The 26,645-nt window shown below is 45.1% G+C and overlaps 1 pseudogene; it reads right to left on the bottom strand.

Annotated features, from left to right (window-relative positions):
* Window positions 1-171: 171 nt before the first annotated feature.
* Window positions 172-10,780, bottom strand: LOC134463010 (uncharacterized; annotated as a pseudogene).
* Window positions 10,781-26,645: the final 15,865 nt, after the last annotated feature.

Genomic DNA, 26,645 nt, shown 5'->3' with positions numbered 1-26,645 from the left:
GAGGGAATAGTGCTGATTCTGAAGTAGTTCAGAAACGGTTTCCAAACCTTTTTATACTTTTTAGAGGAACCTCTGATTCCTCTAGTTTTAGATGGGACATTAACTCTTTGACCCACTTGCCATGTGAAGGTGGAGATCCGTCCTTCCACTTAAGAAGGATAAGACGGCTGGCTAGGAGGAGAGCAGAATAAATGGCTTGTGCGTGACTGTTAGAGATGGGGAATTCCTCTGGCAACACACCAAAGATGGCAGTCAGTGGGTTAGGTGTGATTTTTGACCACACATGTTGGAGATCGTATCAAATATTGAGGACCATAAGGGGACAATTGACGGGCATGTGAAAAACATATGGCTCAGAGTGACAGGGGCACTGAAACAGCGTTGACATGTAGGGTCTGTCTCTGGAAATATTTAGCAGACAATGGAGGACTTTAAACTGGAGTATCCCGTGTCTTATACAGAGTGATGACTTGTGTACTCTTTCAACTGGTTACCTGCCACACAGAGTCTGTGATGTCTACTTGTAATTCCTTTTCCCATGCCTCCTTGACATGGTTGAGAGAGGGGCTGGAGATACCTTGTAAAATATTGTACAGTTTGGAGACGCACCCTGGTCGAGACGGATCAAGAGAGACACAGTCACGAACAGGGCTGTCCGGTGGGGCAGAAAGAAAAGATGAGAATTCCTTATGAGTGAAATCCATGATTTGGTGATACCTAAAGAAGTGTGATCTTGGAAACTGGCCATCTCTACAGGGATCAGGCTGGACTGGGTTGCTCCAGGGATCAGGCTGGACTGGGTTGCTCCAGGGATCAGGGTTGACTGGGTTGCTCCAGGGATCAGGCTGGACTGGGTTGCTCCAGGGATCAGGCTGGACTGGGTTGCTCCAGGGATCAGGCTGGACTGGGTTGCTCCAGGGATCAGGCTGGACTGGGTTGCTCCAGGGATCAGGCTGGACTGGGTTGCTCCAGGGATCAGGGTTGACTGGGTTGCTCCAGGGATCAGGCTGGACTGGGTTGCTGTTCCTCTTGGGGCAACATTCCTGTCTGGATATCAATGACATAACCTTTAAAACCTTTTTCAAAGCTCAACGTATGGGTTTGTGTCAGTAACCAGCCCTAAAATTACATGTTAAAGGTGCCGTCAGCAGGATTTATGTTGCACTATTTGGTTGTACATGAAATATCAAAGCTGAAACAGCTGCAAATCTGTACGAAATTCCCAGCTATGAACATAAACTTGGGTCACAGGTGACCCAGTAGACCTCAGAGTGTTAAAAAAAAGATTCCCAGTGGACTGCATACGCAATTCACGTCAGCTAGATGAGTGCCAATCAAGGCAGATTACCGACGTCATGGAGGAGGTCCCATACCAGCGCAGTAAGGCTAGAGTAGCTTCCTGGCTGTGCAGCAGATGACATGACGCCATGTGACATGGATGCGGAGCAGAAGTCACTCCCATATATCACATTGTGGACACAATTTCTAACCAGATGCTTCACAGTCACGGACTGTGCAGCAATGCGCCATCACGAACGCAGCCATTAGGCCACAGCTGCCCATAGACAAAGTTGTTCCGGTGAATCCAACCTTAATATTTAGTGAGTGTAAGCGCTGCCTTCCTTCTTACTGTAAATGAAGGCAAAGTGTAATGAAATATAAGTATCTGATTGATAAAGAAAATACAGAGAGATAGCACTGCCATTTTCTGTAAACAGATTACAGGCTTTGGAGGCAGCTGGAGAATTCTAAACTGCAACTCTGGGACATACTGTACATAGGGTGTGTGTAACTCAATGCCTCCGTATGCCACTAGTTTTTTTTATAGATATATATTTTAGGGTTTTTTATGCCTTTATTGACAGGATAGTATGAGATGCTGACCGGAAGTGAGTATGAGAGGGAGATGGGGGGAGCATTGGGAAATGACCCCGGCCAGAGTCGAACCAGGGTCCCCATGGGCATGAAAGCCCAATTGAGGGGCGCTTAACACGTTGCGCCACAGTGCACCCCCCCCACTCCGTATGCCACTAGTTGAGGCTATAATCAAAACACCACGCTTTGCTAGAATCACGATGAACCATACATCCGAAGATTGTTGATGAGAACAACCTGATGTTTTTCAAACCGTGCCTGTGCCTATTAGGCCGGCGCTCTGACCAATCAGCGATCTTTCTCGCTGAATGTGCTTTCCCAACTTTGCGAGCATCGTCGTCACTCCCTCAAAACCCTGGCCGCTTTGATTCAAGACAAATTCAAAACAAATCTCTGCATTGTGATTGGTTCGCCAGATTCAGGGCACAGTGTTCAAAATGTTTTCGATCCGAGGCCAGACCCACTCGCCAGCCAAAAATGTTTGGCGTCCAGCGGGTGGCGCTGGTTTACTAGGCTAAAAGCTTTGTGCAGTTTCACGGCTGGTAGTATGGGCAGGCCCAGGCTAAGAGAATTTGGGATATTTCCGTAGTAGGCTATTTCTTGAACTACTTTGAATACCATGGCAGTTAAAGGACATACTATGTCTAAAATCAACTTGCCAACGGCACCTTTAATGTCTCAAGAGATGCATCAAACAATCAATGGAAATAGTCAGTACCAAGACGGCCGTAGACCTCGACTTCACAAACTGTCAATATCCTCGATCGTCCTGGTAAGAACAGGTTTACATAGCGCCCTCTAATGGGCTGGAAGTTGAATTCTCTTGTCTCTCCTGCTCCCAGATTCTGAATAACTACAGCCCTGTTAACAGATGAACAAATATTTTAGGCATCATTTCCATGTGTGTAGATATATATACATATACGTATTGTCCTCCCCAATTTTTATGACCAAAAAGGAGGACAAGGAGGTGCTCCGTCCAATAGATGTGGGTAAATGGGGTTAATAATGGCAGATGTTTAGTATTAGGTTGTTTGGTAGTAGATGGATAAGTTGTCTGGAAAGCTGACTTATGACCTCTATAAATATCACATTACTATCAGAAATAGTGCTTGTGTGGAAAGAAAGAGAAGAGAGAAGAAAATGTAGAAAATAGAATGTTTTATAGGGAGTAGATAACCAATAGATACCAAAGGCAGCTAAATGGCATTTCTCCCTATCTGGATTTCACCTACAGTAGGCACAACCAACAGAGGAGATTCTGAAGACCTAAGAATTTGCCTAGCACTGCCAAGTGACTTGTACAAGAGTTGTAAACTCAATTCTAAATCTCACTGGTAAACAGTGTAATGACACAAGTACTGGGGTGTCTGCCCAAGTTCAAGTTCAAGTACTTTTATTTGTCACATACATGGTAATTGTAGTGAAATGATGATGGGGTCATCAGCTCTGCATCTTAAAAAATAAAAAATAAAAAATAAAAATTAAAAATTAAAGAAGTAAAGTAAAAAAGGAAATAAAATGTGAGAAATAAGTTAAAGAAAATTATTATTTGAAAAAGTCTCTGTTCAGCAGTCGCACTGCCTGGGGGTAAAAACTTTTCCTCATTCTCTCTGTTCTGGCCTGAATGGTTCTGAGTCGTCTGCAGGACTTAAGTAGGGTGAACATGTAAGAGTTGGGGTGTGAGACATCCTGCATAATCTTCCTAGCCCTGGCTCCCACTCTCTTAGTGTAAAGGCCCAAGAGTCCTGGAAGGTTGGCTTTGATAGTGCGCTCTGCAGAGCGCACCACTCTCTGTAGGTCCTTCTGTTGTTGTTGTGTGCAGCTTCCAAACCAGGCCGTAAAACAGCCTGTTAACACACTTTCCACCGCTGATGAATAGAAGGTGGTCAGGATGGGAGTGGAGACCTTAAACTTCCTCAGTAGGCGGAGAAAGTACAGCCGCTGCCTGGATTTTGCTGTCAGGTGTTGAGTGTGTTGTGACCAGGAGAGGTCCTCAGTCAGGTGTACTCCCAGGTACTTGTAATTTGAGACCCTCTCCACAGGCTCCCCGCTGATGGTAAGTGGCGTGTATGCCCTGCTCTGCACCTTTCTGAAGTCCACTACCATTTCTTTCGTCTTGCTGACGTTCAGGGCCAGGTTGTTGGACTGACACCACAGTGCTAGGTCATCCACCTCATTCAGGTAGGCTGTCTCGTTGTTGTTTGAGATGAGACCCAGCACCACGGTGTCGTCAGCGAACTTTAAGATGGAATTTGAGCTGCTGGTGTAGGCCTATTAATGTTACTAAACAGACTACATTCAAATTGATGCATGAGGACCAGCAGGGGGTGTCAACTGGGCCCTTTCCTTCCGATCCTTGAAAAATATTGTTATTGTTTCTTTCTTTATTATTTATTTATTTTATTTTAACCAATTTCCCGTTCCTTCCTTTATCTTTTTTTAAAAATGTATTTATGTTACACATTCAACAACGTGGTGTGCTGTTCAGTGGAAAGAGGAACAGGTATACACAAAGAACGTGGATCTAACAAGAAGCGAAGGCCAATACAACGTCCCATAGCAATAGTTGGCCCCATGATTTTCTGGAGAGGCCGCCATTCTGGTATGAACATTGGTCAAATTACATTGGAATGCATTGGAAATGTATACACGATTTCTACATAATATGGAAAAATATATATTTTTTGTAGCTATGGGAAATTCATCATTTACAAATGCTTATACCGTCTCATGTGTTTTTTCGGCACAATCAGTGCAGAAGTTAGTTATCTATAAGGCTTAAGTTGCCAAAGTAGCTAGCCACATTATGCCTAGCATAGCGTTAGATCCACATCCTTTGATACGGCTACTGTTCATTCCAGAATGGCGTACGTGACTGCCTGTTCATTCCAGAATGGCGGATTTGACTCAAAACTGACTCAAAACGCCCCCTATTGACTGTTTCCCCTAAAACACCTGACCTTCGCTTCTTGTTAGATCCACATTCTTTGAACACAGTTAGAGTCCACTTCCACTCACCACTTTTCCGGGTGATACTGCACTCTAGGGGCGCCAAAGGATGAGTCCAGACTCCTTTCGGATTGAATAGACTGCCCTCTCTCAACAGCGCCCTCTAGGTGAGCTGCAGGCATGGATCCAGTGAGTGCTGTGGACTCCTAACTGTATACCTACTTTGGCACAACCTGTATCAGGCTGGCGCAGCCCCTACAAATGGCCGTGTTTCTAAACTAACTGTGCACTACTAAGTTCTCTATATGCCTTTGAGTTTTGAACAACTTTGAGCATCATAACTGGGTGGAAAATAAATATTTATTACAATGGCCAAATCGATGCTGACATACTTGCTGCAAAAGAGAAATGCTAGCATTGGCTAACTAGTGCTGGATTTCTGACTGGAACGCACGAATGGAGTTGAGATATGTGCCCAGAGTTAGCCCTCAGCATCATGTTTTAACACTATTTGAGCCATTTTACACCGTATTTCCCCTTTAAGTGATTTAGAAGTGTGGAAGTGCACTAAATTTAAGTTTAATCACTAAATACCTATCAAATACTGACAAGTTTTATTTTCTATCATTTTTGCTGGGGGTTCTGTCTTTAGGCCTATTAATTTTAGGGAGGATCTTCCTCCCTTTCCTCAATGGAGGAATCGCCATTGATATATATACATATATATATCGTCAAGACAGCGAGAAGACGATGGTCTTTAGTCTGGTGAGGTTAGTTCCAAGCTGGCAATTACCATTGAATCTTATGATTCTGGCTGCCTGCCGACTTAAAAGCCCTTTCTTTACAACACAACCAAACACACATACATAACAGCATGTTTTCAGTGAAAATGCAGATTAAAATTGCGTAATAACTCAATAAGACTACTACTCCCTTCTTCTCCTGACTAGTCCCTCTTCCTCTTTTTTCAACAGCTGTCTTTTTGAGCACAATGATTTTGTATTTTTTCATTACTCATAAATTCTCATGACTAAAGTCCTTGAAAATAATATATGACAAAAGAGTCCTTATGTCCTGCGTTCTCCTGCTTTTGGTTTTACATAACCCATAAGCTTTTTGTCAAACCATGAGTGCCCTCTAACTCAACCCCCTAACGTAACCCCCTACCCTACAGCTCTACCTCTATCTCAGTGTGAATGTGCTTCATACATGTTTAATTATTACATTTTTACAAGTACCCCCTGCAGTGTGCTCATATACCCCTTATGGTCCACGTAACCTGTGTTGTGAACCACTGCTGTAGCCTACCGTGTGTTGCTGTTGCCATTATTGAACAGATCGTCACCAACACGGATTTCGGTTCCTTTGATGCGTTCTGCACAGCAGTCCCCCCGATTGGTGATGGTGACTCGGGAGATGTGGAAGCTGTTTCCGAGGTCCACTCTCCACCAGGGGTTGTCGTCCCCGTTACTGTGAGCACATTGCTTAATGAGATAATTGGAGCTCCTGTCTCCAGTCATCCACTGCAAACTTGGAGAAGCCGGTTTCTTGGATCATAGAAGACTGAGCAGATTGCTTCTCCAAAGCCAGGTTATCTATGACGTGGAAGTGAAAGATTCAAGACAATTTTTGTCATTGTCGTACAGGGCTACTAAATTGTTTAGCAACAACACTACATAATTTGGTTTCAAGATGTAATTGCTTTATATAATAAAAGTTCCAAGCTCCAAGTCAAGTTACAACATGCCATTATTACAAGTAGGCCTAAGATAAGACGCCGTTTTCAACCGGCTATCGCGTTTGTGCAGTACACCTTTGCAAGTTAACGCGTAGCTCCACAATGCCCTGTGACAGTTCCCCAGCCCCCCAATACAAAGTTAAAGTCAAGTTAAATGGTAATCTAAAACATTTTGCTTAAGCTCTTTGTGTCTTCAGCATGACATGAGGGTTAAATTGGGATCTGGTATGTGGGACAGCTCTGGTTTGTCATCAGGGCAAATAATGTTTTTGATTATTGAAAAGCGTGAACATTTTGGTAGATCCTAATGCAGCATGAACTTGTGCTGTGGGGTCAGCCACGGACAGACCTGGTCCAATGCCCTAGAATCCCTCACATTCAGGAAACCACCCACTCAACACATACAGTATGTACCCATAGCAGTTTAAAGAGGTTACAGAAACAAGCACACAGGTACCTCCACTCCCGGCAAACACTTCCACCTCACAGAGGGACAGTATTTTTTCTGTGCCAGGAAGGAAGATGTTGACATAACGGCCTTCCACAGGGTCGAACCTGAACGTTCTTGACTCTCCTCTTCGTATGGATGCAATTTCAGCAGCTCTTTGGACGTACACACACACACACAAATACACATACACACACATTTAGCATTGCTTATGTGACGGAGGTGTTCCCCTCGAGGCGCGAACCTGCCACCTCGTCAACTACATCGGTTCGGCAATGGGAGGCACAGTACGAGCGTGCTGAGCAAAACGGCCGGTCCGGTAGCCCAACGCTACCGCACTGTATTGAGGCCTCGAGAGGGAGGTTTACTAACATTCCACACCACACTCTGCTAAATGGCCTCCGTTACACTCTCCCCCCTAAACCTCACTCCCATCTGGGTCACGGCACCACTGTGACGAAGGTGTTCCCGCCAGGGATGGGCAGTATTGCTATTACATCTAATTGAAATACATTTTGATTTTATTTCATATAAGTGAATTACATGTATTTGAATTTCATCAAAATACTTTCCTCCAGTATTTTGTGTATTTCAAAAAACTACAAAATACAAATACTTTGTTCTAAAGAATGTTATTACACAATATGAACACAAGATGGTGATTTAGGTTAAAAAGTATATGAATGCCCCTAGCTGGGGTGAATTTCTCGAAATCAAAGTTGCTTACTACCAGGGCTTCGAACCGGTTCAAGGAACGAAAACGAAAACCAGAAACTTTTTGTATTTTAGAGGGAACAGAAACGAAACCGGAAACGTTATTATTTTTTATGTTCTGGAACGGGAACACTTATTTAAAAATAATGGTAACCGGTTAATACCGGTTAATACCGTTCCTCAAACTAAAAAAAAAAAAGTCATTATTTTCCTGCGCACGTTACCATGACGGCTGAGGTTCGCGACCTGTGTGACATCAGACATTCTCTGACTGAATGGAGAGAGAGATGTGGACTACAAAGTCTCCACTCCACATCTTAATTAAGAGAAACCACTGTCATACAAAAGGACAGAGTTTGCATTGCATTATTGTAAGACATTGCAGGGAAGCGCGTGTAAAGCGCACCAACAATGTTCGGCGTTATTGGGCATCCATGGCCGCTTCAAATATGCACAAACTCACAATGTCCATCATAGTGCTCCCCCAAGTCAGCGTGGAGCGCACATTTTCATCATTGAGGTTTATTTTCTGCTTCTCCGCTTAGGTCGTCCTGAATGATAAAATTCTGGAGGATATTCTTTTCATCCGCTTGAATAAACAGTTTTGAATGTAGGCTGACTCATTCGCACTTCCGTCTTTCTTGGTTAACGTCAGTTAGGCCTTTGGGGAGTAATCAGCTGACAGGAACGAAATTAACCGTTCCGGGAACAATATTTTTTGGTTCTAACCGGTTCGGGAACGTCAATTTATTGGCGGAACTCAGAACCGGAAACGTTATAATTCCGTTTCTGTTCGGAACGGAACGTTTGGAAAAAAATAACGGTTCAAAGCCCTGCTTACTACATTAGCTACTTTGTTGCTTTCAATGCATTTTCCCATTGGCAACTACCGAAGTTGCTAACAGGCTAACAACTTCCCTTTTGAGAAATGCACCCCTGAATTGGAGGCATATGCTTGGATTTCGTAGGCGTTGACTGCACAGGAAGTTCAATTTGGTTAAAGGTGAGTGACTAATAATTTAAATAATTCCTTAATGACGTGTTAATGTTTTCCCCATGTCATTCAAGCTTGCTTTCATTTTGCCATTTAGGGCCTTTTGTGTAGAATTGACATATTACTGCTCAGACATATTACTGTGCATATTGTTTTAAAACTAGCTGTAGCCAAAATGGTAGCTTGTTTGTTTTCAAACTAATGACTAAAGGTGGGATGGGATGGGATGAACTTGGCATCACTGTCTAAGTATGGGGTACATTTCTGTTATACTGTGAACTCCTACGAGCTGGGACAGCATGATCAGTTTGGATCAGCATCATATGCTGTGAGGCTATGCTAATTATCATACAATGACAGACACATTTGAAGTGAAGCCATGTCAGGTCACTCCAATGATTGGTGGTGCCCTAACTGTCAGTCAGATTTTGCAGATTTGCCAGAATTCCAGAGCGGGTTTTTGTGCATGGAGTGTACATGATGTATTTAGTAGCTTCTCTGATTTGCTGTACGGCGGTGCTTTAAAAGCACTTGTATTTGCACTTTTTCACAGAAACACTTGCCATTCTGATGGCACTGATATATGAATTGATGAACTAAGTTAAGTGTGATAGAGAACTAATGATTTTACAGTTTCAATGAGCAGTATAGTTGCAATACCTATTCTGGCCACCATTCTATAGGGAGTACAGTTCCAATGAGCAGTTGCTATACCTATTCTGGCCACCATCATATAGGGCACTTTTTTTAAGCGCTTGTATCTCTACTTTTTCACAGAAACTATTGCTATCTGTATGGCACTGACATGCTCATTGACAAATTAAGTTACCAGCTGAGAGGATGTTCTCATTTGCAGGCCTTATAAACCGGCCCCATTTCCGACGTTGGAATACGAAGCTGTTTGAAAAATCAATTAAGTTATACTGACATAGTCTACAGCACTGATTCTCAAACTTCTCAAAATATTTTTGTGTGTGTTGCTGTTGATTTATTTGCATTTTATTGTTTACTGGGTCAGACAAGGGCCCCGAACATTTGTGAAAATGTTAAGTAGGCCCCAAGTTGGAAAACATTGGGAACCCTCCCTTGTATATTATTCAACTTTTTGGTTTTGTGTTTGTATGTACTGTATGTCGTCTATTTTTTTGTGCAAGTTGCAAAAAGGGTCTTAAATTAACATTTTTCACCACCAGTCAAAATGTCTAGTAGATGAGATCTTCCTAGCACACGCTCACTATTTGGTCAAGGTGGCTAGTAAGTTTGTCTTTTCTACCAGGCAAAATGAAATTTCACCAGCATTTGACCGGTTGGCTGGTGTTAATTTAGAGCCCTGGTTGTATGTAGGCCTATAATATTGCTACAACACATTCCCCCACTGTAGGATGATAAAAGGCATACTTACAGCAGGGCCTCTTTCTTTCTTGTTTGTGCTTTCCCCCCCCCCCCCCTCATCATCATTTCATTTTCTCAGAATTGAATTGTCCAAATTTGTAGCTCTTCCACACAGTGGTTTTCATTGTATTTTATTGTATTTGAAATACATAATACAGTATTTCGATAATTGATACAGCTACTGTTATATATTTTGTATCTTAATCGTAACAGTGTAAGGCTGGGTATTTTGTATTGTATTTGTAAATACATGTAACTGTATCTTTGCCCATCCCTGGTTCGTTCCCCTCGGGGTGCAAACCTGCCACCTCATCAATTACATTGGTTCGGCAATGGGAGGCACAGTATGAGCGCGCTGAGCTAAAGGGCCGGTCCGGTAGCCCAATGCAACCGCACTGTATTGAGGCCTATGAAGGGAGGTTTGCAAACGTTCCACTTATACGTCACACATTTCAGTCAATAAATATTGTGAGATCTCTGACTGCCTTACAGCATTGTTGCCATGGTTTTCCAGGCTGTTGCCGATTCGGATTTGGGCTCTATTGATTCGGCGTTCGCAGCAGTCATTGCGGTTGGTGATGGTAACCATGGTGATCTTGTAAGGGCGCGACAGGTCAACACGCCACGAGGGGTCTTCCTCAGTCTTGGTGTGGGTGCAGGTGGTCATAGAATACTGTGCATGTTGTATCCCATCAACTGCGTGTTCTGGTACACCTCCCACCCAAGTGGAGGACAGCACCGTAGGGGCATTCAAGGCAAGATTACCTAAACATTTTATAAAATATGTTAAATGTGTATGAGGAGGTCATCTGAAATGTATGTTTTGCATAAAGTTCAATTAAATGCACGTTTTGTTAATAACGAAAGTTCGAGAGAAGCATAATGAAATTTGGCATGCCTAATTTACCACCTGTATTCTATTCTCAACTGTCATTCGCCTGAATTTTCGCTTCCCTTCCGTGGCTGTTCGGACGATTCGTCAGGTGTCTTGCCCTAGCTTCCTTCCAGTTCACCTCGCTCCATTGCTCACCAACCATCATCTGCCGGGGGGTGTCCACTCAGAGTTCGCACATATCTGTGGGCGCAGGTAGGCCTACTGCCCGAGCTCTCAGTGGCGCCCCGTACTCCCGAGCTCAAGAATGTTTGCTGCATAGACATTACTCGGCCTTGGCAGTATTTCAGCACCACGCCCAGCAATCTTGCCCAATTTGCCACGTAATCTATCTCAGGTTCTTGAGTGCAGTGGTCCCTGCGGACCCTGTGAAGCACTTTGATGATCAGTCCACTGTGTGGACAGCCACTCTCCTGCGAGAGCGGCACGATCACGAGAAGTCTGTTCTCCAGCGAGAACGAAGATGCACGCATACATGCTTAATCCAAATTTCAGAGAGTGAACTAATGAAATACATTTAGGTAAGTGTGGAATATTTCATGTTTGCCTCCTCATAATTAGACAGTGGTTTTGAACATTACATAATTCACTCTGGTCTACTTATTACGTTTTGTTTTAATCTATTAACACATGGCCTACACATACGCATTTCTGGTAACAAATATAGGCCTACCATATCTGTTTACATTTACTCCATTTATTTTTGAACGCATATTTTTTGTAGGTTTTTGGTTATATTTTCAGTTCTGTCCTATATTTTATAAAGTTTTTTATGAACCTTCCAATGATAACGGTATTTTTTTAAAATAATAAAAAACTTAAAATGCTCTGTTCCAAAATATTACGCAAAACAGTTTTGTAGTGTTGTAATCCAAATTTCTTTCTTTTTTCCCATTTACATCAAAACAGTTGTAATTTGGTACTTTCGAAATTACATTTCAATGTTCAATTTGCCAGTTTTGAACATTGAAATGCTCGTCACGAATGAGTCTAATTTCTTACGAAACTCCCCTTCGACCATCCAAGGATTCGTCGAGGGACTACAGCCACGCGAGGTAGACAAGTGTCTAATCCCGCTTGGTGTTACTAGCGTGCGAGCAGTCATATAGCTAACGGTCACGCCTTAGCTTACCTACCTAAAGAAGTGTGATCTTGGAAACTGGCCATCTCTCCAGGGATCAGGCTGGACTGGGTTGCTCTTCCTCTTGGGGCAACATTCCTTTCTGGATATCAATGACATTACCTTTTAAATCCTTTTTCAAAGCTCAACGTATGGGTTTGTGTCAGTAACCATATCTATAATGACATGTTAAAGGTGCCGTCAGCAGGATTTGTGTTGTACTATTTGGAAGTTGTACATGAAATATCAAAGCTGAAACAGCTGCAAATCTGTACGAAATACCCAGCTATGAACATAAAATGGGGTCACCAGTGACCCCGTAGACCTCAGAGTGTTAAAAAAAGATTCCCAGTGGACTGCATACGCAATTCACGTCAGCTAAATGAATGCCAATCAGGGCAGATTACTGATGACATGGAGGAGGTCCCATGCTAGCACAGTAAGGCTAGAGTAACTGCCTGGCTGTGCAGCAGATGACTTAACGCCATGTTACATAAATTCTGAGCAGAAGTCACTCCCATATATCGCATTGTGGACACAATTTCTAACCAGATGCTTCACAGTGTACAGCAATACGCCATCACGAACGAAGGATTTGGAGAGTGTGTTTGGTGACGCGCGTGGTTGCGTGCTGGGCCTCTCAGTCGAGTGTGTGAATGCGTGTGCATGTTCTATTTCTTTATTTTGTTTGGTTAATTTACGTTTGATTTCTGTTTTGTTTCTTATTGTATTGATTTATTGGGTGTTGACCATGTCGGGTGCACCACACACCTGTAATTGTAGGACCACCCTACAGTAGCTTCTCACGTGCCGTGCTCAGGCCTTATGCAGAGTGTAATTTTGTGTGCTGTGTTAATGATTTCCTTCCATGCATGCTTATATTCAACTAGATGTGCTTGCTGTGCTTATTATGTGTTACATCGTGTTAACTTGTACTGAAGCTACTCAAGAGGGGAAACCTAAGCCAGCTCATTATCTTGTGGTTGTCCTGTCTCACGTCAGTGTACTTTTTGTTTCAGTTTGTTTGTGATCCTAAATATTGTTGTATTTTATACACCCTCCTGAAGTATTAAAAAAGAAGAAAGTAATTGTTCCCCGTAATCCTGTCTCTGTCGTTCCTTACAGACCTGTGTGCTTTGATGCACTAGTGCTGGGATGTCAAACTCAGGCCCGGAGGCCAAATTTTGCTACACAGTCTCACCCCAAGTAGTCAATATCTGAGTATCTTTGACCAGACTGCAATTTTTGACGTCTTGGGTATTCCTTCCACGTCACATTTTGACTATGTCCTCAAAGGCGGCCCGTTGTGGCAGCATAACGTCATTGAGGTTAGGTTTAGGAATAGGTTTAGGGTTAGGCCACATAGTCAAAATGTGACGTGGAAGGAATACCCAAGACGTCAAAAATTGCAGTCTGGTCCAAGGTAGTCAGAAATTGACTACTTGGGGTGAGACTGCGTTGAATTTTGCAGCCTGATAAAAAGCCTAAACGTGAGACTGGATGTGTAATTTAGTCTGGCCCCGATGAACGATACATTCGAAGATTGTTGATGAGAACAACCTGATGTTTTTCAAACCGTACCTGTGACCAATCAGCAATCTTTCTCGTTGAACGTGCTTTCCCAACGTTGCGAGCTTAGTCGTCAGTCCCTCAAACCCTGCCCGCTTTGATTCAAAACAAACTCAAAACAAATCTCTGCGTTGTGATTGGTTCGCCAGATTCAGGGCACAGTGTTCAAAATGTTTTCGATACGAGGCCAGACCCACTTGCCAGCCAAAAATGTTTGGCTTCCAGCGGGTGGCGCTGGTTTACTAGGCTAAAAACTTTGTGCAGTTTCACGGCTGTATGGGCAGGCCCAGGCTAAGAGAATTTGGGATATTTCCGTAGTAGGCTATTTCTTGAACTACTTTGAATACCATGGCAGTTAAAGGACATACTATGTCTAAAAACAACTTGCCAACGGCACCTTTAATGTCTCAAGAGATGCATCAAACAATCAATACAAATAGTCAGTACCAAGACGGCCGTAGACCTCGACTTCACAAACGGTCAATATCCTCGATCGTCCTGGTAAGAACAGGTTTACATAGCGCCCTCTAATGGGCTGGAAGTTGAATTCTCTCGTCTCTCCTGCTCCCAGATTCTGAATAACTGCAGCCCTGTTAACAGATGAACAAATATTTTAGGCATCATTTCCATGTGTGTAGATATATATACATATACGTATTGTCCTCCCCAATTTTTATGACCAAAAAGGAGGACAAGGAGGTGGTCCGTCCAGTAGATGTGGGTAAATGGGGTTAATAATGGCAGATGTTTAGTATTAGGTTGTTTGGTAGTAGATGGATAAGTTGTCTGGAAAGCTGACTTATGACCTCTATAAATATCACATTACTATCTGCCAATGTGCTTGTGTGGAAAGAAAGAGAAGAGAGAAGAAAATGTAGAAACTATGTTATATATGGAATGTTTTATAGGGAGTAGATAACCAATAGATACCAAAGGCAGCATAATGGCTAAATGGCATTTCTCCCTATCTGGATTTCACCTACAGTAGGCACAACCAACAGAGGAGATTCTGAAGACCTAAGAATTTGCCTAGCACTGCCAAGTGACTTGTACAAGAGTTGTTCTAAATGTAACAGGGCGCACTGTCTGTTCAGTAAGGTGTGTCCCTCAGCAGTTCCCATACCCCAATGACGTCACGGGACTCAGGTAGCCGCTCAGTGGCTAATCCGTAATTGGTGGCTATGCCATTGTTTTTATAAAATCAGATGAATTAGACCGGCTCATTGGAGCCTTCCCGGTGTGCCGGTATTCGCTGATGATGCCCGGTGCCTTTGCTACTGGTGCAGCAAGGTATGCGTGATCACAGTTTTGTCTAGATGACTGCAACCATCTTGAGTTGTGTATTTAAACATATATTGTTCATTCTCAGGAGCCACAGTTCCCGTGCCGTCTAACCCAGTCTTGTGGCTCCCCCCCCCCTCTCAGTGTTGTGGAGGTGAGCTTGTAAATATCCTTTGTCATATGCGTGGCTCATGTTAAACATTTGTCCACTATTTGTATGTAACATGTACTGATCGTGTGTGTGTGTGTGTTCACCTGATTCCAGACACCTCAGAGTACGTCGAGGGTCTCTGTGGGCAGACTGCTTGCGGCAGCTGCTCACCGCTGTTTTGCCCATAGCGAAATTGTTTAGCCTTTCTATTTGTTTGTTTGATTTTCTTTTGCCTGTCCGCCGCTTCAGCTTGTCACAATTGTTATTTTACGGGGTTTGGCTGTCACAGTTCTAGGCCTGTATGCTGCTCTAGTCGGGGCAGGGCCATACAGTAGACTAGTAGTTTGAGTGTGTATTATTATACGGATTTATTCTGTGTGTAGTGGATATCCACACTTAGTGTCATTTAACCACTTACATAGCGTAGTGAGCCTATGAGCGTGTGTGTAATTGGTGTTTACCATAGGCCCTTGGTTTCGTGCAGGCGTGGTGAACTAAATTATTCTTGATAGTAAGCCTGCCCGGCAAAATGGCTCATTCAGAATAGGCACGCAAGCGAAATAATGGGGGAAAAAACCTTGGGGGTTTCTTAAGACAGATGGCGCATTAGACCAGAGCTCATCTCTTTTTCCCAAATGCATCTCATCTTCAAAAAAATTGGTCATGTTGATACTTGGTGATGAAAAAAATCACTGCGATACTTGTAAAGTGTGTTGAATTTGTGAGGAAGCATACAGTCATAAGAAGGTAGGCCCTACTGAAATTTCAAAATGAACAGCGCTGTAAGTTGTAGAGGCAAATACAGAAAAATCTATCAAACATTTAGGCTATTTAAACAATTGACCGCAACAATTCAGCATTTGTAATGGACAGAGAGAGAGAGAGAGAGAGAGAGAGAGAGAGAGAGAGAGAGAGAGAGAGAGAGAAAATCTGCCACTGACTGTTAAAAAGAGCGTCGGCTACTTTAAAAGAGGGAGGAGCTCAAGTTGTGCCTGCTGCGCACAGATCCCCCGAAGTGCTCACAGCAGAGCCAGGCTACTAGATAGACCCTACAGCACTGGCCCACGGCGATTTGGCCTAAACCTGACAGTTGTTCTCAGAGTTAGAATGCCAGAGAAGTTACAACTCAAAATGAATTCAGATTGCAAAAAAAAATTAAGCGCGACAACCGCGAGGTTTATTACCGTCTGTTGTATGTCACGGAGTCGCAAATGCGCGATTGCAACACAAATACACAAACATTCAGCGAGAGTAGATATTGACAGTTTCAGTTTGACAATCTTCAAAATGCATATCGCACGGAATGTTTTGCAATTATGGCACAGGCAAGATTTCTGGAAGTTGTTTATGTATTGTGTTCCATGCAATGCGAGAGGAAATGTAGGCTATAGTCGTGCTGGTACTGTTCACACACAATAATGTCTCGCTATGCTTCACCTCAAACAATAACGTCTCTCTAACAATTATGAAAAAGCACTCAAACAACACCTACCACGGCAGAGAGTTAATGTTTTCAGCATGCAGACACTGTTCATATTTAGTGGGTCTGCTGAAGAAACAGGTGGAAAGGAGAAGCGACTGGAGCACAGTCTGAAAGCGTCTGTCAATCACGCTATGGTGACGTGCATACCCAAACTCCAAAACCATATTTTGAGAATAGATTAACGTGCGATATTTTCTTTAGCGCGCGATAAGAGTGTCACATTATCGCAGCACGTTAACGCCAATAACGGCCCACCACTAATATATATATATGTAACCCTTTGAAGCGCACTCCCGCGTTCGCCTGCCGGCTCTGGCACCTCTGCTCGCCCTCTGCGTTGTGTTTATGTTGTTAGTGGTGGCTGACAGGAGGCACAGTCGGTTGGGTAAAACACTCAGACGGACACGGAAGGGGTTCGGGATCGATGGGTTGGATTTAATGATGAATTCAAGAGGGTAAACAGGATCTAGAAGGGTTGATTGACAAGACTCAGATAAGTTTTCCAACAGTAGAAAGTTTCGATAAGAAGCTAATACATCCCAATGCAAACTGCCATTGACGTTAGCCTTCATTTTCATTCATTCTGAAAACCGTTTATAACACAAAAAATACAAGCGCTGGATTTACATGTCACTCAGCTCCTAAGAGCTTAATACTTCAACATACAAAATAATTAAACGAAACAAACTTTCAAGAGATCATATTCTATATATTTCATACTTAAAACCTGAGGGAAAAGTTCGTTGCTTACCTAGAAGGGTTGATTGACAAGACTAAGGAAAATGGTGAACGAACTACAAACAAACGTCAACCCTACGGGAAAGCAGAAGGGCCAAAAGGCGATTCAAAAATATAAAACCTGGCGAAACATAGTCAAACAGCGACACCTAGTGGCGCTGCATTAACACTTACATATACTTATTCAATACCTTACATCCACCCCTTCTTTAATAGATGGCGTCCTCACCATCAGACTCAACCAAACCTACATGTAGCATAGGCCTACTCAAAGGGGTTCAGACAAACAAATAATTTATTTAATTTAAATAATAGGAAACAAGTGTGTGGTGTGTGATGCATGTAGTATAAAGTGTATGGATAAGGTAGATGTGCATGGCGCTAGTCGCCATCTAGGTGTGTGCACTAAACTGTCCTAGGTGTATCTAGCTGCTCTTTTGGCTTTGGCTTTTTGCCACAATTTTCTTCCTCTCTCTATCTTCTCTTGGTCACTCTCCGTTTCCACAACATGACACTGGTACGACAGTTTCAGGGGGGGACGTCGACTCCTTCTCGGGTACCTCCTTGGGATGTTGGCTGTTTCAGGGGAGGTGGCTCCGTCACTGGTCACTGGGGTATCTGCCGGTCCCTCCACATTGGCCTGCTCCGCACTGAGCTGTTCCTCCTCATCTGTCTCAGTGGTCACACCAGCTTCCACTTCTTCCACACTGCCATTCTCCATTTCCTCTTCTCCGTCCGTCCCACCCAGCTCACTGTCTGACTGGCCTTCCTCCAACGTCACTCTGGAGCTCCGTTCCACCGGGAGGAACATGCACTGGGTAAGGAGGTTTCTGTGAAGGACTCTCTCAGGACCTCCACTCTCAGGGCGCACGACGTAGACAGGTAAGTTGGGCTGTTTCTTCACAACAAGGTATGGGCGTGACTCCCACCGGTCTCCCAACTTCTGCCTCCCCTCCACATGACAGACTTTGACTAAGACTCTGTCTCCTATATCGAAGTCGTCACTCCTGGCCTTCTGGTCATAGTACCTTTTCTGCTGTTCCTTGGCATGCTGAGATGTTTGGTTAGCCAGGGCGTATGCCTGCGTCAGGGAATCATGCAAGGTCTGGACATAGTCACTATACTCACAGGGCTGATTAACAGTGGGGGACTGGAAGATAAGGTCGACTGGGAGTCTTGGATGTCTACCGAACATCAGGTAGTATGGGCTATATCCGGTAGAGTCATGTTGTGAGCAATTGTATGCGTGGGTCATGGCATCCACGTGTTCATGCCAGCGGGGCTTCAAGTGAGGTTCTAGCGTTCCAAGCATGTTCATGAGGGTGCGGTTGAACCGTTCGGTGGTCCCATTGCCCTGAGGGTGGTAGGGTGTTGTGTGTGTTTTAGTGATGCCAGTACACTTGCACAGTTCTTTCACAATGGCACTTTCGAAGTTACGCCCCTGATCAGCATGCAACTTTGCAGGGAAGCCAAACCTGCAGAAGAAGTTTTTCCACAGTACTCTTGCCACTGTGCCTGCCTTCTGGTCCCTGGTGGGGTAGGCTTGTGCATAACGAGAGAAATGGTCAGTGATAACGAGCACATTCTCCAGGCCACCTTTGGACTTCTCAAGGGTCAAAAAGTCAATGCAGACCAGCTCCATGGGGGCAGTTGTGTGTTGATACTGACCAGAGGTGCCCTGATGTTGGCTGTGGGAGTCTTCCTCAAGCAGCACCGCTTACACTGTTCACACCAGGCTTTCACCTCTTGGAACATTTTTGGCCAGTAGAATCTCTCCCTTATCATCTCATGTGTTCTTTCAAATCCCAAGTGTCCTGAGTCGTCATGAAGGGCGGTCTTAACAGCTTCCTGCAGCCTCTCTGGAAGTACTAGCTGTTCCACTTCTCTATGGTGGTCCCGGACCCGGCGGTACATGATACCGTTGCGCACCACTAACTTCCTCCACTCTTTTAAGAGAAGGCGCCCACTTGCACACACATCCATCCTTTCACCGCGGCTTGGTTTCTGGTTTCGGGATTTAAAGTGTAGGACTGGGCCGATGACTGGGTCTTCTCTCTGAGCTGCTCGGACCGCTTGCGTTGTCATGGCGGGCAGAACCTCCATTCCCACCTCTGCATATGGGTCACTTGACTCTGGCAGCTGACGGCTCTCTGGCTCCTCTATCACAACAACAGTTTTCACAGGAGGCTCCTCCACTTCCGGTGTGACTTCTGCCTCATCTCGCCTCCGTTCACTGCGGCTCACTCGCTGAGGACAGGTCTGCAAGATCTCCATGACTTCTTGGTGGGACATGCGGGAGAGGGCGTCAGCATTGGAGTTGTCTTGTCCCCTTCTGTAGTGGATGTCAAAGTCATAGATGGACAGGTGGGAGACCCATCTCTGGCCGGTGGCATCCAGCTTGGCTGTGGTCATGACATACTTAAGAGGATTGTTATCAGTGAGAACGGAGAACTTGCGTCCATAGAGGTGGTCATGGAACTTGTCTGTGACTGCCCACTTAAGGGCGAGGAACTCCAGCTTGTGTGCGGGATACCTTGTCTCAGGAGGGGTCAAGCCTCTGCTGGCATACGCGATGACTCTCTCTGTTCCACCCTGGATCTGTGCAAGCACAGCACCGAGCCCCTCTCTAGATGCGTCAGTCTGCAGCAAGAATGGTAGGCTGTAGTCCGGATAGCCCAGCACTGGTGCGTTGGTCAGCTTCTCTTTCAGTGCCTGGAAAGCCTCCTCACAGTCAGCGGTCCACAGGAACGGTTTGTCGGGGCAGGAACTTTTCTTGGCCCCTCTCCTCTTCATTCTGGGGTCTCCTGAGGTGAGGCGGTACAAGGGAGCAGCCAGACTGGAGTAGGACTTCACGTACCGTCTGTAGTAGCCAGCAAACCCGAGGAACTGGAGTACTTCTTTTCGATCGGTTGGTTGCGGCCAGTCCTTCACCCTGCTGATCTTCTCTGGGTCTGTCCTGATGCCGTGTGCCGACACCAGGTGGCCAAGGTAGTTCACTTCCTCCCGAACAAACTGGCACTTTGAGGGCTTAAGCTTCAGGCCATGCTGTCTAAGTCTGTCGAAGACCCTTTGCAGTCTTTCTAGATGCTCATCAAAGGAAGAGGAAAAAATTATTAAATCATCTAAGTAAATGAGCAGCTGTGTGAAGTTCAAGTCACCGAAGCAGCAGGTCATCAGCCTTTGGAAGGTGGAGGGGGCGTTTTGGAGGCCAAACGGCATTCTATTAGCCTCAAAAAGACCCATGGGAGTGCTGAATGCGGTCTTGTGCTTGTCATGTTCCGCCACTTCCACCTGCCAATAACCAGATGTAAGGTCAAGTGTGGAAAAGTACCTGGCTTGCCCCAGTGACTCCAGGGCCTCCTCAATTCTGGGCAGAGGGAACGCATCCCTGGTGCTGCAGGAATTGAGCCTCCTGTAATCGATGCACAGCCTCAGCGACCCATCCTTCTTGGTTACGACCACCACTGGGGAAGCATATGGGCTTTTACTGGGACGGATGACCCCTGCTGCCTCCATCTCTGTCAGCATCAGACGCACGTCTTGGAACTGCGATGGGGGTATCTTCCGGTATGGCAGTCGGAAGGGCTTGGAATCTACCAGTGGGATCTCATGCTGTATGGTTGTGGTGTGACCGTAGTCCAGGGAATGCTGGGAAAACACATCTGCATTCCTGTCCAGCAGCTCTTGGAGGCAGGCACGCTGGTCTTCGTTCTCCACAGCAGCTTCACTGACATCCACCCCACAGCGCTTCACAACTTGGCCAAGACTGAGACATGTCCCTTCGTTGCCAGCTGCACCCTGCTTACTCTCAGGGAACTCCAAGACGCTTCTTACCAGGACTGCATTTGCCAGGTGAGTATGGGGCTTGATAGTTATGACACGCTGGGAGAGATTCATGACTCTGACTGGAGCACACCCTCTCTGCACATCGGCAAGGACTTTGGCAACTAGAAGGTCTTGGGGAAGGCGAACTGAGGCCTGGCTCTCAATCAGGGCGGTGTATGTCTTTCTCCGGGGGCCAGCTTGAATCTTGCACCTCAAATCCATCTCTTTCCCTGCAGGTATGCGCACTTTGCGTCCAGTGTACACAGCAGGCCCTACCCTCTCATGCATCTCACTTTGTTCAGCACTCCCCACCTTTAGCAACGCTGTGTACCACTCTGGGTGCTTCTCCTTCACCAGGTGTAAGAATTGCTGGCCATAGGATGCTTGGAGGTGGCTGCAAGAGGCCTTAATGACATTGGTGCCGACAAGAAGGGGGACTGAAGAACGGTAGTCAGAGTCAGGAACAACAAAGGTAGGCACAGCTTTATGTTCTTTCCCAAGGACATTCAGGTCAATGTGTACAACACCATGGTAGGGAACAGCCTGGCCTGCAGCACCTTCAATGGCTAACTTGGATGGTTTTAACCGCAGCCCCTTTAGAACAGGGTGGCTCTGCCAGTAGCTGTGGGTGACACTGGTTATCTGAGAGCCTGAGTCAATTAAAGCCTTGCACTTCATGCCATTAATTATTACCTCCCCCTCATTTTTAGGCCCGACAATGGGTGTGCTGGTGTCTCCAGTACTGTCGCTACTTGATGTTGAGTGGGGCTCTTGCTGGAGGCCCGTGGTTGCCCCGGCGACCACAGGCTTCAAGCGTTTAAACTCTGGGCAGACTGGGGTGTGGACCTTTCAGCAGGGGTGGTAGGTTGGGGTGCCCCAGCGGGGCTGAGAGGGGGAAGCACAGCTCGACAAACTCGAGCGGTGTGGTTAGGCTTGCCACACCGGTGACAGACGAAGTTTGGGGGCGGGACTGCTCTCAACGGTGCTAGTTGGGCTGCTGGTAGGGGAGCAGGGGGTGTTGCCCAGTGTAGAGGGGCGGGGGCTGGTGATGCTATTCTTAGTTCAAGCTGAGACAACTTAGCCATCTGGTCCTCCTGATTGCGAGCCAGTCTCCGTACCATCTCTGTCAGTTCAGACAATTGAGTGCTTTTGTTGGTTCCCACCTTTTCACTTTCCTCTTGCACTACATGAACTTGGTTTACCACCTTCTTTGCTCTGTTCTGTGGCTGAAACGTTTTGTTTTCTCGTGCCAAGTTGCGTAGCTCAGACTGCAGCTCTCGAAAACTAATGAAACGGGGTGTCATGGGAGCTATTCTCACATACACATCTTCATCAGTGAGGCCTCTCATGAACTGACGGGTGAGTTTACTGTTGCGATCAGGGAAGGGCCTGCCAGCTCGCTGTTTCTCCTCCACGTCCCGTAACTTGGACTCTAGGGCAATGGCAAAAGAGCAAGCAGACTCGCCGACATTCTGGCTCCGCTCATAAAAGTCAGCTAATGGGTCCAGTGAGCCTTGTGTGTCGCCATACTCTGCTCTCAGTTCCTCAAAGGCCTTCTCTGGGGTCTGGGTATGGGCAGGCAGGTTTAGGACCAACTTTCGAGCCTCACCACTCAGGTGTCTCACCACAGTGGAAAAACGCAGATGCAGAGGGAGCTCAATCGCTTCCAAGAGGTACTGCATGTCATGTATCCAGTCCTCCACTAGGGTCTTACAGTCGGGGGTTCCAGTGAAAACGGGGACATTTTTCACTTGGTGAGTTTGTCTGTAGCCCCCATAGGCTGACACTGGGAGGTTTTGGCTGGCCATGGCATGAGCTGGGGCGACTGACTGTGGCACACTTGGAGTAGTGTACAGACTGGGTAATGTGGTGGGGCTGGCATGTACACCAGCAGTGATAGGCTCTGGGGCTACATGGGGACTGTATGTGTTTGAATGTGTGGTGCTCACATGGGGGGTGGAGAGGGGCATAGACTCAGTATAGCCTGGACTCAGGGCAGTATACGAAAAATGCACTTGGGGGGGGTGTGTTGTAATGGCAGGGATACTCGCTGTGCTGATTGGCAGTGGCGTAAAGCGTGGGCCAGGCAACTGGGTTGCAGGGGTGGAGTGTGGGTAAGTCAGAAACGCCTGCGGGTTTGATCCAATAGACTGGGCTGTATGGGGATAAGCAACTGGGGAGGGCTTGGCGGGCAGATATGACGCTACTGGTACAGTGTTGGTGGTAGATAAGGTGTTTTGTAGAGGCACAGGGCCTGTGGAGCCATGCATGCTGTGGCTGGGGAAAGAAGTACCTGCCGTTTGCTGTGCCAAACTGCTGGGATTAGTGATTGGGCTAGTGTCAAGGCAGAGTGGGGGTACCTGTCCTGGAGCCCTGGAGCCGAGCAGCCTGGGTGGAAGGGTTGAGGTGATGAGCTGATCTGTGTAGGATGGACGCATGAGGGGTGGGGTGGAGTGTCGTTCGAGGAGTGGCAGCACATCAGCAGCTGGGGGTAAGAGGCTGGGCATAGCAGTGGAGGGGGACTGCAACTCAAGTACTGGCTCAGTGTAATTATGTGTCATCTTGCTAATAATATGCAGAGAGCAAATGAGATGTCAGAGAAATTGGAGATAAATATGAATGTGTAATGTGCAAATGAAAATGAAAAAACCCTATTAGTAGGTAACTAACTAGGATAAATTCTAATAGAGGAGGCCGATCTCAAAAATATATAAAGAGGCTACTAAGATTAAAATACCTATTCACTGCACTGTTCAATTTAAAGTGTCATTAAATATCAGTTAGCAACAGGCACAACAGTAGATAAAATTCCAAAACCATCAAATATCTTTAAAAGACCATTATGTCATTTAGAATTACTGAAAATACACAGAAAAACACTCAACTCGCAATATAAAAAACGATTTAGATTCATAAACTCATTGAAGAATTAAAGGGATGAAGATCAAGAAATCACTGGAAAAGTCCACTTATCAGATAAACAGTTCAAAGTTCAATATGCGATACCGGTAAGAATGAAAATCTTCCTCAGAAATTCAACGTCACCATCCACGGGCACGGCACCATATGTAACCCTTTGAAGCGCACTCCCGCGTTCGCCTGCCGGCTCTGGCACCTCTGCTCGCCCTCTGCGTTGTGTTTATGTTGTTAGTGGTGGCTGACAGGAGGCACAGTCGGTTGGGTAAAACACTCAGACGGACACGGAAGGGGTTCGGGATCGATGGGTTGGATTTAATGATGAATTCAAGAGGGTAAACAGGATCTAGAAGGGTTGATTGACAAGACTCAGATAAGTTTTCCAACAGTAGAAAGTTTCGATAAGAAGCTAATACATCCCAATGCAAACTGCCATTGACGTTAGCCTTCATTTTCATTCATTCTGAAAACCGTTTATAACACAAAAAATACAAGCGCTGGATTTACATGTCACTCAGCTCCTAAGAGCTTAATACTTCAACATACAAAATAATTAAACGAAACAAACTTTCAAGAGATCATATTCTATATATTTCATACTTAAAACCTGAGGGAAAAGTTCGTTGCTTACCTAGAAGGGTTGATTGACAAGACTAAGGAAAATGGTGAACGAACTACAAACAAACGTCAACCCTACGGGAAAGCAGAAGGGCCAAAAGGCGATTCAAAAATATAAAACCTGGCGAAACATAGTCAAACAGCGACACCTAGTGGCGCTGCATTAACACTTACATATACTTATTCAATACCTTACATATATAAGGTGGTATGAAAGGCAAATGTGTGCTTGTGTGGGTGGGTGGGTTGACGGTGCACGCGCACGTCAGGGTCTGTCCCACATTGTCCCTCCGAAGCATACCCCTTGTCCCACCTTGGACTTATTAGCAGGTGGTCACCCTAATCACAGATGATTAGCCACACCTGGTGTAACAGATGTCTTGTCATGTGTGCAGTCCATCACATCCCCAGTTAACCGGAATCCCGTCGATCGCGCACAACAGCGCATTGAAAGGATGAAATGTTCACAAGCACCAATAAAACCCGTCTTCAACCTATTAGTCCGTATCCTGAGGATATCCGTTCCTGACTTGAATAGGCTAGTGCAGAAATAATTAACAGTCATCACTTATAGGCTAAGTTAGGGGCGGAATTGAGACGGTGAATGCAGGACAGAATAATAAAAACAAAACACTGTCGACTGGCGGTCTTGTTTAGAGATCACGCTTGTGTTATTATCAAATGCCCAATGCTACGTGCAACGCGCAATTGGCTGACTCTTCCCCCTTGTAGCCTACTAAAACTGAGGGAGGGATCAACGTACAATGAGCTACACTGAAGCAGATTACTCTGCTTCGCAAAAAAAGCAGTGCACCAATAATACCCCGTCTTCAACCTACTATTTACTAGATAGGCTAGTAATAGTATTAAGTTGTGCTACCTTGTTTTTTTGTGGTAGCGACAGTGTAGATCAGGTAATAGCCTGCAATAGGGGAAGCGGCCAATGCGCCAGTTTTAAAGAGAGAATGTCGTCGCCAAATGTAAAATCACCTCTCTCCTGCTGACGTGACGGGCACTACTTCATTAGGCCAGTGTTTCCCAACCTTTTTTGAGCCAGGGCACACTTTTTCCCTTCAAAAAATCTTGCGGCACACCACCAACCAAAAATGATGAAATAATGAAAACAAATCATAGTAGAGCCTATTAACAATATATCATTCTCATAAAAGTGTCTTGAATAGAAATCAAATAAATACAAACATTTTTTTTTTTTAAATCAGCTTTTATATTTCCTCTTTCAAATAAAAAGTGCACTTAACGTGTCCACTTCTTAAGGAAGCTATAAACTTCAAAGTAGGCCTAGGCCTACTATTTACAAATTGTTATTCTGTCCAAAAGCATTCTATTAGCAGGAATACAGAAAATAATGCTTATTCTGACAGTAGCAATGATATTTAGGAAATATTCCACTGTTACAATATGAATATGCATGTATAAATATCTCTGTTCAATGCCTTGCAAAATAAAGTTTCCTCTGATTGCGTCTCCATCCACAAAACGCACATTGGCCAGGAGTTGCGCATGTCCAGTTGCGCAGCCTCGTCAAGTTGCAACACAAATTTCTCACGGATACAGATCTTTTCCAAAACCACACTTTCGATGTCAGCAGACATGTCATCAATATCTGAAAATTGTGTTATTTGAGAGAGGGACTTTGGCCATTTCTTTAACCGCTTCTCGGCTTCAGGTCCAAGCATCTCATTTACAATGGCTTTGCAGGCAGGTAGTGTATCTGCCACTGTGTGACTTTTTTTGATTTAGCTACAAGTTCAGCTAGCTAGCTTTAAGGGCTCTTTCGTTTACCTTTTCCCTCATAAATGTTGCTTGGTTCTCTGTCTGCTTACGCAGGCCAACAAAGTCGTATGCACTCTTGTTTTGTGTGCAGGGTGTTTCGTTTACATACCAAGTGTAGCGGGTGGAATTGCATTCTATCACCCAT

This window comes from Engraulis encrasicolus, chromosome 14 (genome assembly GCF_034702125.1).
Source record: "Engraulis encrasicolus isolate BLACKSEA-1 chromosome 14, IST_EnEncr_1.0, whole genome shotgun sequence".
NCBI lineage: Eukaryota > Metazoa > Chordata > Actinopteri > Clupeiformes > Engraulidae > Engraulis > Engraulis encrasicolus.
The sequence above is the reverse complement of the archived record's forward strand: the minus strand, read 5'-3'. Positions and strand labels throughout refer to the sequence as shown.